We start from the raw sequence: 14,761 nt of genomic DNA, 5'->3' as shown, positions 1-14,761 counted from the left end.
TTGTGTATATTTTGTTATAAATTTCAACCATATTTGTAATGTGAACTCTTTTATTTGCCACCCTGAATTTATGGAACATTCCCACAATCCTGCTGATATGTCCGTCAGGTGACAGGTTGTCTTTTATCAAGATTCCGAAGTCTTTCTCCTCTTTTGTTTTTTTAATGGGTTCCCTTCCCAAGGAGTAGTTTAAGGATGACCTTTTTCTGCTATTGTCCATTTCCCGTATTTTGCATTTATTGGTATTGAACTTAATATTCTATTCTTGGTTCCATGTAACAATAATATCCAGATATTCTACAACAGTCTACCATCCTTCTCGCTTTTCATTCTTCACATAATTTTCCGTGATCTTCAAACATGTCGGCATAGCTTAATGCTGTTCCTTCCATCTTGCCATTGGCATAGACCACTGATCTAGATATAACTGGATCACGGATCGCTGTCGAGATTATGAGGTCGGCGGCAGCCATGATGTTAGTACCAAAACAAAGTTGCGCCACGCGATCACTGATCTGATACAATTACAGTTCTCGGCAGCTTTCGCTCCCATATACATATTCAACGATCATTTTACAATGCCAACTTGTGCTGCATTCAACTGCACCAACCGGAGAAAAGGTGGATGTGAGCAGTCCTTCCACTCGTAAGTAAATTAAAGTTTTATTACCCAAAACATCCCGATACCCATCAACAAATGATGCGGCCATCAGGAGCCATAAAATGTTGCCCACCAACTGTTTTGTTAAGTGTTGTCGTGTTAATGCTTTGTATTTATTATCGTAAGAAATAGAGATCTAGCAGCAACCCATTTGTCACGAATGTAATCGTGGCAATAGCAGGATAGATATTTATCATTTAAAAATATCTTATAAGGCTCAAACGCTGTCCAGAGCTGTGTAGGTGTATAGAACCAGTTGTTCTTCCTGATTACATGTGTAGGCTTTTTCTATATTGTGAAGTGTGAGGAATTCATATTAGATGGGCTGAATTACTATTCGGGGCCCGTTCAAAAATTATGTAACGTTTTTTCTGGTGAAATTCGACACCCCCCACCTCATGTAACATTGCGTAACACTGGGTGTTACATCTCCCTGTATTACATAACACTGATTACAACTAATTACAACTCGACACCCCCATCAAGTGTAGGCCAGATCCGCCAAACACCCCTCCCCCTTGACTTCTCACCAAAACATACTCATTTTTATTTGTCCTGTGTGAAATTGTTTACGATTGCATCAAAGAATGAAACATGGTATGATGTTTTTGGATTTTTTTGCTCGATATTTATTACTCGATCTGTTAAGGATATGCTATTTCAGTGCATAATTTATGACATAAATTAATAAATGAATATAAATAACCATTATTAGCGTTGCGTAGCGCTGTTGAAAACACCCCCACATCCTCGTAACGCATCGCATCTACCATGCACCCCCCCCCCCAGCGTTACATACTCTTTGAATGGCCCCTTACATGTTCACCACTTTAATGCGATATTTTACTATTTGAAACAATTTAGATCATAGATATGACAATTTCTCTATCTTTCCACATGTTCGACACAACCCCGGATTCTAACCACATCGTCAATTTGATCAAGTGTATCGTCACGTGCTTCTGCAAAATCAGGCTCCATCATATCTCCAAATTATATTCTCAAAAAGTAACCGGTGTCAAAGTGAGGAAGGAGTTATCAAAACTTGTTTTATTCAAGCACCAATAACGATAAGCAGTACAGTAATCAAATGTTATAGGGATATTTATTCCGTTAAATGCTAGTATAGATCTATTATTATCCCTATAATATTTTGACTATATATCATTATCCCATTTGTTGTCTGTGTAACATTCCCTTGAAGTTATAATATATACTGGAATTATAATTTGTCAGTGCCAACTCATCCATATACATGCACAAGTTTATGTATATAAATGGTTATTTCTGCTAGAGGTAATAAATATCAATATATTGTTTTATTGTGATGATGCTATTTTGATATACACCTTGTATATGTATGTACGTACGTATGTATGTATGTATGTCACAACTAACACCACAGTCGGACGAAAGAAAAAGTTGTGTAAGCGGAACTATATATTTCGATTGCTACCTGCAATCCTCTTCAGTAGTACAAAGTGGTAGGGAGGAGGCTATCTTAAGTAGCAACCTCTTACAAAAGAAAGGGAACATGAGAAAATAAAGAACATCACTGCCCCAACCCTAGTTGACCTGAGGCTGACCCAAGGTCGGGTCAGGGGGAGGGGGAGGAAGCTTGTTGACAATATTTTTGGTGATGAATAGTCCTGAAATGATGTCTGGGGTCCATTGACCCTTGGAAATATTCATCGTGGGCAGATAATCAATTAATGTTGATTCCACCATTTTCCTTCTGAACCCACACCCTGATTTATAAATGAGATCAGATTTCTCCCAGTCCATCCGGTGATTAAATTTATTAACGTGTTGAAACACTGCTGAATTTATTTGGCCATATCTAATCGACCTTTTGTGTTCATTTAATCTTGTCCGTAGGTCTCTTCCCGTCTGGCCAATGTATGAAAGGTTACAATCTTTACACGGAAGGGAGTAAACACCTGGGATATGTTCTTCCTTCAACCTCTGGTGAACATTAACAACTTTTTTATTAATAGTATTAGGGTAGTTATGAATTAGATATGGCCAAATAAATTCAGCAGTGTTTCAACACGTTAATAAATTTAATCACCGGATGGACTGGGAGAAATCTGATCTCATTTATAAATCAGGGTGTGGGTTCAGAAGGAAAATGGTGGAATCAACATTAATTGATTATCTACCCACGATGAATATTTCCAAGGGTCAATGGACCCCAGACATCATTTCAGGACTATTCATCACCAAAAATATTGTCAACAAGCTTCCTCCCCCTCCCCCTGACCCGACCTTGGGTCAGCCTCAGGTCAACTAGGGTTGGGGCAGTGATGTTCTTTATTTTCTCATGTTCCCTTTCTTTTGTAAGAGGTTGCTACTTAAGATAGCCTCCTCCCTGCCACTTTGTACTACTGAAGAGGATTGCAGGTAGCAATCGAAATATATAGTTCCGCTTACACAACTTTTTCTTTCGTCCGACTGTGGTGTTAGTTGTGATTTATAAATGTGTTACTACATTTCTCACCTGTGATGTATGTATGTATATGGAGGGCCCAGCAGCGACGAATTGTGTGGCCATTATATACCCAATCATGCTTGGATCACAGGCCACGAGAGTAACACGACAGCTTCCATGACACTGATCTAAAAATGGTGTTATAATGACCGGCGGAGCGGTTCACACTAGCTGTTTTGGTACTTCCATTATGGCGGCCATGTCCCGCCTGCCGGCCTCACTCCTGGGGCAGCCCACGGCCCGTATACGCTATCCAGGTGTTATATAGATCAGTGGCATAGACGAGAAACATCATTGGAACTCAGGCGTGACTACTCTCAAGCTTGACATCTTCAAAAAGTCTTTAATCCATTTTAGAGATTTGCCACTCAGTCCTCCAATATACTTCAATTTTCACATAAGTCGACTGTAAGTACTTTATGTGTGTGGCTCACCATGGTCTTGGATCACATGTTGAACTCGTAATCCAAGCTATTTCCCTCTCGGAAGAGAGCTCAGAGCTCGTATATGACCGATTTATGGGTGATGCTGTCACCTTACAAGCACAAACACACCCAACTCGCCGCCCACGAGGTATTTATCAAAATGTGTATGAATGCATGCGTTATGACAATAATGGAGCACCTTTGTAATTATTAGGTTGTGCAATATGGCGATAATGTTTCATTTGTAGATTGTGCACTGTAATGGTGTCATGGAAATGTCTTGTGTTCTTTTAAATGTTAGCGTTGTTTCACCTTTTGCAGATTGTGTACTCCATAAATTTAGAATTTTTTTAATAAAGCTTGAAGTTGGAAATTATATTTGGCATAATTCTTCAAGTCATAAGTCACCCTTCACTTTAGTGTTCCTGTTGTGATATTTATATCCTCCTTTTGTGTCCTGCATACATCACTTCAGTTTTGTTTTTATTAATTTTTATACAATTTCTTTCTAGTTCCGTTTTCATTTCTCCATCTGCAGTTGCACCGTCGTATCAGCGATCACAGTCATATCATAGAAGTAGAAATATAGAAAATATAATGAAATAGAAAATCGATATAGAACATAGATAGAAGTAGAAAATATGAATAAGAAAATAGGAATATTAAATGGTAATATAAACAGAAAATAGATATATGAAATGCAAAAATTAAATACAGTAGATATATAGATATAAGAATTACAATTATGAATATTAATTGAAAATGTAAATATGAAACAGAAATGGAAAATATAAATACAAAATATAATCTATGAAAATATTAGCTATGGAATATAAAACATAGAATAGAAAGTATAAATAGAATAATGGAGATGATATATAGATAACTTACACCTCCACCCCTGTCATAATTGTTTACATATGACGTCATAACTCGTCAAGCCTTGAGTTGCACATTCAGTTATTCGAAGAGCTTGTTTTTGTGGCTGTACTTTGTGCTGGCCAAGCAAGTGTGACTTCTTCTTGAATTCGTAAGTGCAGTGATATGGGGGTAAGATAGCTTAGTGCATATGTAATGTGTTCGCATTTGCTGCTTTTCAATTCTCGTTTGGCAATGTATCTGGTATTCTGTAGGTACGGGCACAAAAAACAAAAACAATATGGTCAACAAAAATATCCCTTACATTATTGTTGCTTATGAAAGACAATTTCATTAGAAACAAAGTACGTTTTAAATATTTGAAGTAGCTTGAAAATTAAGGGAGATACGATTTTTTTAAATTATATTTTTATCCCAAATTTTTTGTTAAACTACCATAACAAAAGGTTAGAAATAAGGGTGGTAATTTGTAAAGATTTTGGTAAAGAAATACACAAACTCTAAACCATTGGTCCAATTTTATTGAAATTTGGAATACTTTGGCTTCTTGGGTCAACAAATTGCCTGAGCATGTCAAAAACAATGTGGAACAACTCCATCATACCAAATTTGCCTTTTCATGGCAACTATCAAGACTTAATAGTTGCCATGAAAAGGCAAATTGACAACTTAATTTAAGTTGTCAATTTAGAGATGATCATCAGTAAAATCCAAACCCCTGGCCCAATTGACATGCAACTTGGCATGTGAAGGTATTATGGGTCAACAAATCACCTGAGCATGTTAAAAAGAATGTAGGACTTTCCTTTTATACTATTCTTACTAACACCTATCATGTAACATATTTCATCAATGTAATGTATGAGCAATGTAATGTATACACAGCTAATAGAACTCTATCACATTAGAAAGTGCATATAAAGCCTTGCCCCTTAGCCTTAGATTGCCTCTTGGTACAATAACCAGTCAGTACTACAACTATCCTAAGACCTAACTTAAATTTGCATTGATATTAGTGCATTTTTTTTACACCAATTTACTGATATATAAAATAATAATGTTTTTTTTTCTACTCTCAAAGGAGTTATTTTGTTTAATAATGTTATTAGTAATCATGATAATCCGAACAAACAGCCTTATTTCAAGAGCTCATGTCTATGACCATGAAACCCAGAAAAAAATTAAGTCTTGCCTCTAGACCTCTATTAGTCTTGAGACTTCTCAGGCTCTTAGACATGGAATTGTTGGCGGGGGTTTTTGGTCCAACCGTGGGCGTTTTCTTCTCTTTATTTCTAGACCTATTCTGACTACAAAACGAGACTGGCTGCTCCAAAGAAAACTCTGGAGGTTGCCAGCTCTTCCTAGCTAAAATGATGCATGGTACAGAAATGGGCGTGCCCTATGAGAGAGCACCCAATAAGAAAATATAGAAGGGTGGCACTCTTGGTGTCGCCAAAATGTAGAACGTAGACCATAGCATTGACCTATGACCCTGTACTTAGGGCGACTTTGAGTTGTTTGGGGTCTTCTGGCAGATATATGGATATGGGGGTCAGCAAGTGATCCCAATGAGCTTAGTTGAGAGGCCACGCTTGTTCGAGCTTAGCTGAGAGGCCACGCTTGTTCGAGCTTAGCTGAGAGGCCACGCTTGTTCGAGCTTAGCTGAGAGGCCTCGATGTGCCTGTATCTAGGGAGTCATCTTCAGAATAGTTTACAAGAATTAAATCACAGTTTTACAAAGCTACATGATACACAATTGACAATATTGTATAGACAACATGGATTAAATACAGGCCACTTGGGAACACTGGAAGGATCTTGACCCTCTGCATAGGCGGACACTTCCCCCTAGAGGGGGAGGGAGAGTGGGAAGTCAGGTAGGATAGGTCGTCTCGCTGGGACACCGCACTGGCCAAGTGGGGGTTGGTGAGGTGGAGGAGGGGGAGAGGAAGGAGGTGGGTGTTGCTGTCGTCGGAGCCAATTATAAAACACCAAAATGTTTGATCCAACACCAGAAAAATATGACGTCAGTCCTCGCTACGCTCGCGACCCAAGCGAGCGAAGCGAGGACTGACGTCATATTTTTCTGGTGTTGGATCAAACATTTTGGTGTTTTATAATTGGCTCCGACGACAGCAACACCCACCTCCTTCCTCTCCCCCTCCTCCACCTCACCAACCCCCACTTGGCCAGTGCGGTGTCCCAGCGAGACGACCTATCCTACCTGACTCCCCCCTCTCCATCCCCCTCTATGAAGAAATGTCCTCCTACGCAGAGGGTCAAGATCCTTCCAGTGTTCCCAAGCTGCCTGTATTTAATCCATGTTGTCTGTACAATATTGTCAAATGTGTATCATGTAGCTTTGTAAAACTGTGAGTTAATTCTTCTAAACTATTCTGAAGACGACTCCCTGATGTCAAAGCATCAAATTAAATATGGAAGGGTTGTATTTGCCCGCCCCCCTGAAATGAGATCTACTGTGAGAAAAATGGAAAATCTCAGCAAGAAGATTAATCAGTGCCAAAATGCTGTCGTGTTTAACATTGTGTATGAGTGAGAATCTGTGCCCAAAATATACAATATGTGTGTGTGTGTATATATATATATATATATATATATATATATATATATATATATATATATATATATATATACATATATATATATATGTATAAATATCACGTGAAAACCACTGTTGGAGTAAAAAAGATCTACTGAAGAGGATTGCAGTTTGCAATCGAAATATATAGATTCCCTATTTCCAGTGTTTTTTACTCCAACAGTGGTTTTCACATGATTGACAAATATGGGATTACATTTTTCACCTGTAAATATATATATATATATATATATGTATATATATGTACATATATATATATGTACATATACATATACATATATATACATATATATATATATACATACATACATACATACATATATAAGGTAGAACATCTTTATATTTACCAAGGGGTTAGGTTAAGTCAGGTCTCACATCTCCAATACTTAGCTTTTATCATTGAGTATTTTGAACCCCAGTTATAAATAGTGCAAATTTATAGTTATTTTGGCAGCAATTTTTAAAGAATTGAGACTGGCAAAAAAAAAATTGTGTGTTGTAAAGGTGTTTGCTGGTCTCTGAGCTGCAATTCTTACAAGTATCTTTGGTTAGCTCTTATTCTGAGTATTTCAGCCTCATATGTAAGTACATACATACATATACCAAGGCTTTTTTCCCCTTACAAGGGAGGTAGCCAAAAAGGAAAAGGCATAAAATCATTCCCACCCATTCCATCCCTGAATACACTCCACACCCCTCCACCCTCCCTCTCATCCCAGCACCTCCCGGATGATGGGTCATCCCTGCACCTTGTCCACTGCCCTGGGTCAGAAGCAGTGTCGCAAGACACAGCACATCCACAGCAAGGCCGCTTCATTAAATCAGCGATCCCCCCTCTCTGTCCCCCCATGCATAAAAGGAGAAAGGAGAAGACGGGGAGAAATCCCTTCGGGCTGCGTCAAATTTTGCTCACACATACTACCTCACCCCCCATCTCCCCGCCCATTCCACCTCATGTATCACAACATCATCCATATACAACCATTCTCCATTCACCCCGTCTTCTGTCCTCTCCTGTCCTTCCTCAACAGACATTCCCCTCTTCCCCTAAGCCCCCTTCACCCCATCCATCCATATGTAAGTACCTTAATATTAATGTTGGTAGTGATTTAAAAGATAGATGAGACTGGAAAGTCTTTATTGACGTACAAGCACAATTTTGAAATTTGGTTTAACCCTTAACCCCTTCGATACAACACCTACATAGGCGTCATGAGTAGCTAGTGGGTACGCGAGGATGCCGATGTCGGCGTCTTGATTATATATATTGTAGTTGTGCCTACGTGACCCCCATACTCTGTAAACTGGCTTCATCATATTTTCTATGGTTATCAAAATTCACAGGTGAAAGAGAACGAGCAATACAGAGGTAACTTTATTTTCTATAATGCGAGTATTATGACGCAACATCGCACGTCTGGAAGCAAATGCTGCCCATGAGATTTTGGCCTGTAATGAAGGGGTTAAATTCTTGTTGCATATGAAAAACCATTTCACTAGAAATAAAATACTTTTTTCTTCTATTCAGAATTTTTGGCTAGACTATTTTAACAAAAGGTGAGAATTAAGGGTGCTAATTTGTAAGGATTTTGGTAAACAATGTAAACAAAGAAGCCAGCTGGCCCCAGACAAACACGTGCGCTGCCTGTCATAAAGATGATGACATGACCCATTCTATCCAGTGTGGCTAATGCAAAAAATGGATTCACTATTACTGTTCAAAACTCCCACTATACAATCTTATGTGTCTACTGAAAACCACCAGGAAATAAACCTGTGAAAAATGCTACAAATCCAAATATTTGGATGAATGTTGGGAAAAGATAGTAGAAGAGGCACAAAAAGCAATTGATGAACAGGCAGCATCAAGACGGAGTCCATCAGAAAGCAACCAGGGAACAGACCATCAATGAACCCAGCGTTGCTACGAAAAAGTCACAACTGTATTGGATTCAATCCCAACAGAAACACCAACATTGAGTAACAACCCAGAAGTTGACTCCGCCAGAAATTCAACTTCAGCTCCAGAACCTGACCAGCCCCAGGATCACCCTGTTCCACCTGTAACCAAATATGCAGTCAGTAAACAAGCTAATACCAGTCTTGACCCCACAGGGTCGAGAACAGGCAATGCCCGGATCTTGTGATACTACAGGAAAGGAATATGCAAACACGGAATTAGTGGTAAAGGCTGCAAGTATAACCATCCTAAGCCATGCCCTAAGTTTGAGTGCATGGCCTTCAAGCCAAAAATTCCATAAATCAATCAATCAACCTAAGTTTGTGAACCACGGCCCGAGAGACGATCACGGCTGCAAAGAGGGCTGCCCAAACTACCATCCTATTTTGTGCCGAAACTCACTGCACAATAACGAATGTTTAAACGAATCTTGCAAATTTACTCGTATCAAGGGAACCAAGCGTCACCAACCTGAAACAAACGTTGATGCACAAAAAGGCACAACTAAATTACACAACACCACAAAAAACCCAAAGTGCCAGAACAACACATCTTATGGGGATAATAAAAAAAAATTAGACGTGCTCCGTGAAATGAAATCAGTCATGTCAAATCTGACCAAGATAGTAGAAGCCCAAAAAACAACCCTACAGAACCTAACCAAACCAGTAAATCAACAGTGTCTCACTCCGCAGCCAGCCACACTACCGGCACCCATTGCATTATAGTATGATTATACCTTTCCTTATGTAATCTTACATAGATACTGGATAGAGATAAGTAAATATATACAGGTTGAATCTCCCAAACTTGCCAATATAAGACCAGGCAACATCTAAAACTGCGTGTGTATTTTTACCTAGTATTCATCTTTGCATGCATGTACAGTCGTACCTCGGTACTCGACCATAATCCGTTCTGAGGTGGTGGTCGAGCACCGATTTGTTCGAACACCGAAACCAATTTTCCCCTTATCACTGTCTTTCTTTGGACCCATTATTAAGGGCTAGAGCAACACGAAAAAGTTTAAATCTGGGAAGAAATACTCGAACAAACTGCGTACGTCTTACTCCGCTGGCGGTCTGAGTCGAACTGACGCTTACCCGCTGTTCGAGCTAGTCGAGTACCGAAAATCTGTTCGAGGTCCGATGCATTTTCTACTCGAATTTTTTGGTCGAGCACCGATTTGGTCGAGTATAGAGGCGGTCGAGTACCGAGGTACGACTGTATATATATATATATATATATATATCATATATGTATACATATATGTATAAGTAAGTGGGTAGTGGAGTGGAAGGAGGTGTCATCAAGGTGGATGTGGATTAAGGTGAAGCTGGGAAAGGATATGTGGGTTTTTGTAAGTGTGTATGGGCCTGGTAGTGAGAAGAATGTAGAGGAAAGGGAGGCATTCTGGGTAGATATAAATGAGTGCATAGAGGGATTAGGGAGAAATGTCAATGTAGTTGTATTGGGAGACCTAAATGCTAGGGTAGGAAATGAACCAATTGATGAAGTGATTGGAAAGTATAGAGTTCGAGTCCAAAATCGTAGTGGAGAGTTGATGGTGGAGATGTATATATATATATATATATATATATATATATATATATATATATATATATATATATATATATGTGTATGTATACATATATGTATAAGTGGGTAGTGGAGTGGAAGGAGGTGTCATCAAGGTTGATGTGGATGATGGTGAAGCTGGGAAAGGAGATGTGGGTTTTTGTAAGTGCGTATGGGCCTGGTAGTGAGAAGAACGTAGAGGAAAGGGAGGCATTCTGGGTAGATATAAATGAGTGCATAGAGGGATTAGGGAGAAATGTCAATGTAGTTGTATTGGGAGACCTAAATGCTAAGGAAGGAAATGAACCAATTGACGGAGTGATTGGAAAGTATGGAGTTGTAGGCAAAAACCGTAATGGAGAGTGGATGGTGGAGATGTGTCTTGAAAGAGAGTTGATAGCAAATACAGTGTTTAAGAAGAAAGTCAAGCATAAGTACACATGGGAGAGGGTGGTGGATGGAAGGGTGGCAGATAGAGCATTAATGGACTATATAGTGGTGACCAAGAGTATGGTAGGAAGAGTTAAGGATGTACATGTTCTAAGGGGATAGAGTGGGGGAATATCAGATCATTTCCTGGTGGAAGATAAATTGAGAGTGGAGAATAGGTGGAGAAAGAGGAAAAGGGCAGAAGGTAGGGAGGTACTTAGAGTGAACTGCTTAAATGAAGAAAAAAAGGAGAATGAGTATAAGAAGAAGTTGAGAGAGGAGTGGGAGAGAGTAAAGGATAGAGTAGAACTAGGAGTGGAGGAGGAATGAGGATGGTTCAAGGAGGGAGTCATAAGGTGTGCAATGATGGTGTGTGGAACAAGGAGAGCAGGAGGAAATAGAAAGAAGGGTAGTGAGTGGTGGGATGAGGAAGCAAAGAAGGGTGTGGAAGAGAAGAAGCAGGCATTCATAGATTGGCGACAAATTAGGATGAGGGAATCGTATGAGAGGTAGAAAGTAAAGAGAAAGGAAGTTAAGCATAAGATAAAGGAAGCAAAGAGGAGAGCAGATGTGAAATGGGGAAAGAGTATGACAGAAAATTTTGAAAGTAATAAAAAGATGTTTTGGAAGGAAGTTAAAAGAGGAAGAGGAGGCGAATCAAGTAGAGAAGAAAAGGTAAAAGGTGCAGATGGAGATATGATAATGGAAGAGAAGGCAGTGAGAGGAAGGTGGGCAGAGTATTTTAGGGAGTTGCTAAATGTGAAGGAGGATAGGGAGGGAAAGGTAGTTGCAGTGGGAAGCGCTAAGAAAATGAGAGTGATGAGTGAGGAAAATGGAGGAGAAATAGGGAAGGATGAAGTGAAAGCAGCTGTTAAGATGATGAGAGCAGGTAAGGCACCTGGGTTGGATGGATGCCATGCAGAATGTCTGAAGAAGGGAGGTGCAGTTGTGGTGGACTGGCTGGTGAGGTTATCTAATGTTTATTTAAGAGAGGGTAGAGTGCCAGAAGACTGGAGGAGTGCCTGTATAGTTCTGCTTTACAAAGGAAAGGGGGACAAGTGTGAGTGTAGTAGTTACAGAGGGATCAGCTTGTTGAGTGTAGTTGGGAAGGCTTATGGAAGGGTCTTGAGTGAGAGGATTAGGAGAGGAACAGAGGGAGTAATTGGTGAGGAACAGTGTGGTTTTAGGACAGGTAGGGGATGTGTAGATCAGATCTTTGTGGTAAGATATGTGAGAAAGCTATAGGACAAGGTAAGGATGTTTTTGGGCTTTTTGTATCTGGAAAAGGCTTATGACAGGGTAGACAGGAAGGCACTGTGGGAGGTACTGCAGATATGTGGGATAGGAGGAAAGCTGTTAAGAGCAGTCAAGAGTTTTTATGAGAGTAGTAGAGCTTGCGTTAGGATTAGAAATGGAGAGAGTGAATGGTTTGAGGTAAAGATTGGACTTCGTCAGGGGTGTGTTATGTCGCCCTGGCTGTTCAATCTTTACATGGATGGGGTGGTGCAAGAGGTGAATGCAAGGGTAGTGGGTCAGGTGTTGGAGATGATTAAAGAAAATGGAGAAAAGAGGGAGGTGACCCAGTTGTTGTTTGCCGACGACACTGCGCTTGTAGCAGGATCAGAGGAGGGATTGAGGAAGTTAGTGACAGAGTTTGAGAAGGTGTGTGAAAGAAGGAAGCTGAAGATAAATGTGGGTAGAAGTAAGGTGATGAGATGTACAAGGGAAGAGAGTGACAGTAGGCTGGAAGTGAGCATTAAGGGTGAGAAATTGGAGGAAGTGGATAGTTTCAGATACTTGGGTGTGAATGTGACAGGAAAGGGAGGAGTGGGGGTGGAGGTAGAATGTAGATTGAGAGAAGCGAGTAAATGCCTTGGTGGATTAAAAAGTATAATGAGAAATAGACATCTGGGAATGGATGCTAAGAGGAGGTTATATGAAGGAGTGATTGTGCCAACAGCAATGTACGGGGCAGAAACATGGAACTTGAGAGAGGAATAGAGAAGGAGTTTAAATGTGTTTGAGATGAAATGTCTGAGAAGTATGATAGGGGTTACTAGGCTAGTTAGATTGAGAAATGAGGAGGTGAGGAGGAGAACAGGGGTGGAAAAGGAGCTGGGAGATAGTGTTGATGAAAGAGTATTAAGATGGTTTGGACACATGGAAAGAATGAGTGAAGAAAGATTAGTAAAAGAAGTGTGGAAGGCGGGGGTGGAAGGAGTGAATACGAGGGGGTGTCCTAGGGTGAGATGGATGGATGGGGTGAAAGGGGCTTTACAAAAGAGAGGAAGGATGGGAGAGGACAGAAGATAGGTGTGAATGGAGAAGGGTTGTGTATAGAGGAGGCTGTGATGCATGAGGTGGAGTGGGTGGGGTATGAGGGGTGAGGAAGTATGTATGAGAAAAAATTTGATGCAGCGCGAAGTGATTTCTCCCCGTCTTCTCCTTTTCTGCATGAGGGGGGGTCGCCGAATTTATGAAGCGGCCTTGCTGTGGATGTGCTGTGTCTTGCAACACTGCTTCTGACCCAGAGCAGTGGACAGGATGCAGGGATGACCTGTCATCCAGGAGGTGTCAAGATGGGAGGGAGGGAGGAGAGTGGAGGGGAGTGAAATATATGGGAAATGAATTGGGTGGGAGTGATTTCTGTCTTTTTCTTTTTGGCTACCCCCTGTGTAAGGGGGAAAAAGCCTTTGGTATATGTATGTGTATGTATGTATATATATATATACATATACCATATTTTCGGGCTTAAAATGCGCATCGGGTTATACTGCACACCCATGCACTTCGTTATCTCAGTACACAGATAGCGCGCACTGACGTATAACGCGCATGCCAGGAAAAGTCACTGGTGGCTAAAGCTCGTGAACTGCATGTATGCAACTCCTGCTTGCGTTGGTCCATTGTTTTGTGGGAAATTTGAGCCATGAAAAGTTTATTGAATACAAAATGTACATGAAACATTTCGGATTTTTACAGAAAATTTTTAATTTACTATCCTGAGGGAATAATTCATCTTACAAGTTTTTATCACCGTGTTCAAGTTTTTATCACCGTGTACAAGTTTTCATCGCCATGTAGCAACTATGTTTCGGTTCATAAGTGTCTTTACTGAAGTGACGTTTAGTTTAACAAACTCTCGCAAGAGGGTGTTTAGTGTAGGCTAGATTAGCAATAGAACTGTCATTCTCGGCCCTGATCTCGCATATTCCGGGTGAGCTAAAATGGCCAACGTTCATGATGTTGGTACCAGTGCTGTTTTACGGATCCCAAATATTTGCATAGACTACAATAATTAATGTTAGTAAAAATAAACCAATGAAATAACGGCGATTAATTACTTAGTATCATGTGAACGAGGTAACATGGAGAAGTATTTTTCATTGGCTAGAGCCACCGCTGGGAAATCTGTTGATTTGTCACTAAATTAAGTGTCAGTTTAGGCATCAATCAGCACACAACTAAGAAAAAGTCGGAACTACATGTACTGGTATATGACTCATGTTGTGCGTTGGTCCCTTATTACTTTGTAGCTTAAATAGTTTGTAGGAAATATGATCTAAAAAAAGTTTATTGGAAGTAAAATATACAGAAAAATTTCGGGATTTTTACAGAAAATTTTCATGTTATATCTTGAGGAAATAATTCGTCTCTACCATTTTTTATTTAATACTGAAACTACAGACTGTTTCGTTTTAGCTTTGAACCTACAATG

At 39.9% G+C, this 14,761-nt stretch overlaps 1 protein-coding gene across 2 annotated transcripts in view; it reads left to right on the top strand.

The window, feature by feature from the left end:
* The first annotated feature begins 4,498 nt into the window (after positions 1–4,498).
* Positions 4,499–14,761, top strand: part of LOC143031933 (uncharacterized) — a 32,283-nt gene continuing 22,020 nt past the window's right edge. The window contains exon 1 of one of the 2 annotated variants that reach the window (XM_076196311.1): positions 4,499–4,607. The gene's annotated coding sequence lies outside the window, so the exon portion shown is untranslated. The remainder of the gene's footprint in view (positions 4,608–14,761) is intronic. The other variant, XM_076196312.1, reaches the window with a different exon arrangement.

This window comes from Oratosquilla oratoria, chromosome 12 (assembly GCF_046742065.1).
Source record: "Oratosquilla oratoria isolate Oo_2021 chromosome 12, ASM4674206v1, whole genome shotgun sequence".
In the NCBI taxonomy this organism is placed as follows: domain Eukaryota; kingdom Metazoa; phylum Arthropoda; class Malacostraca; order Stomatopoda; family Squillidae; genus Oratosquilla; species Oratosquilla oratoria.
This window is presented reverse-complemented; position numbering and strand designations above follow the sequence as displayed.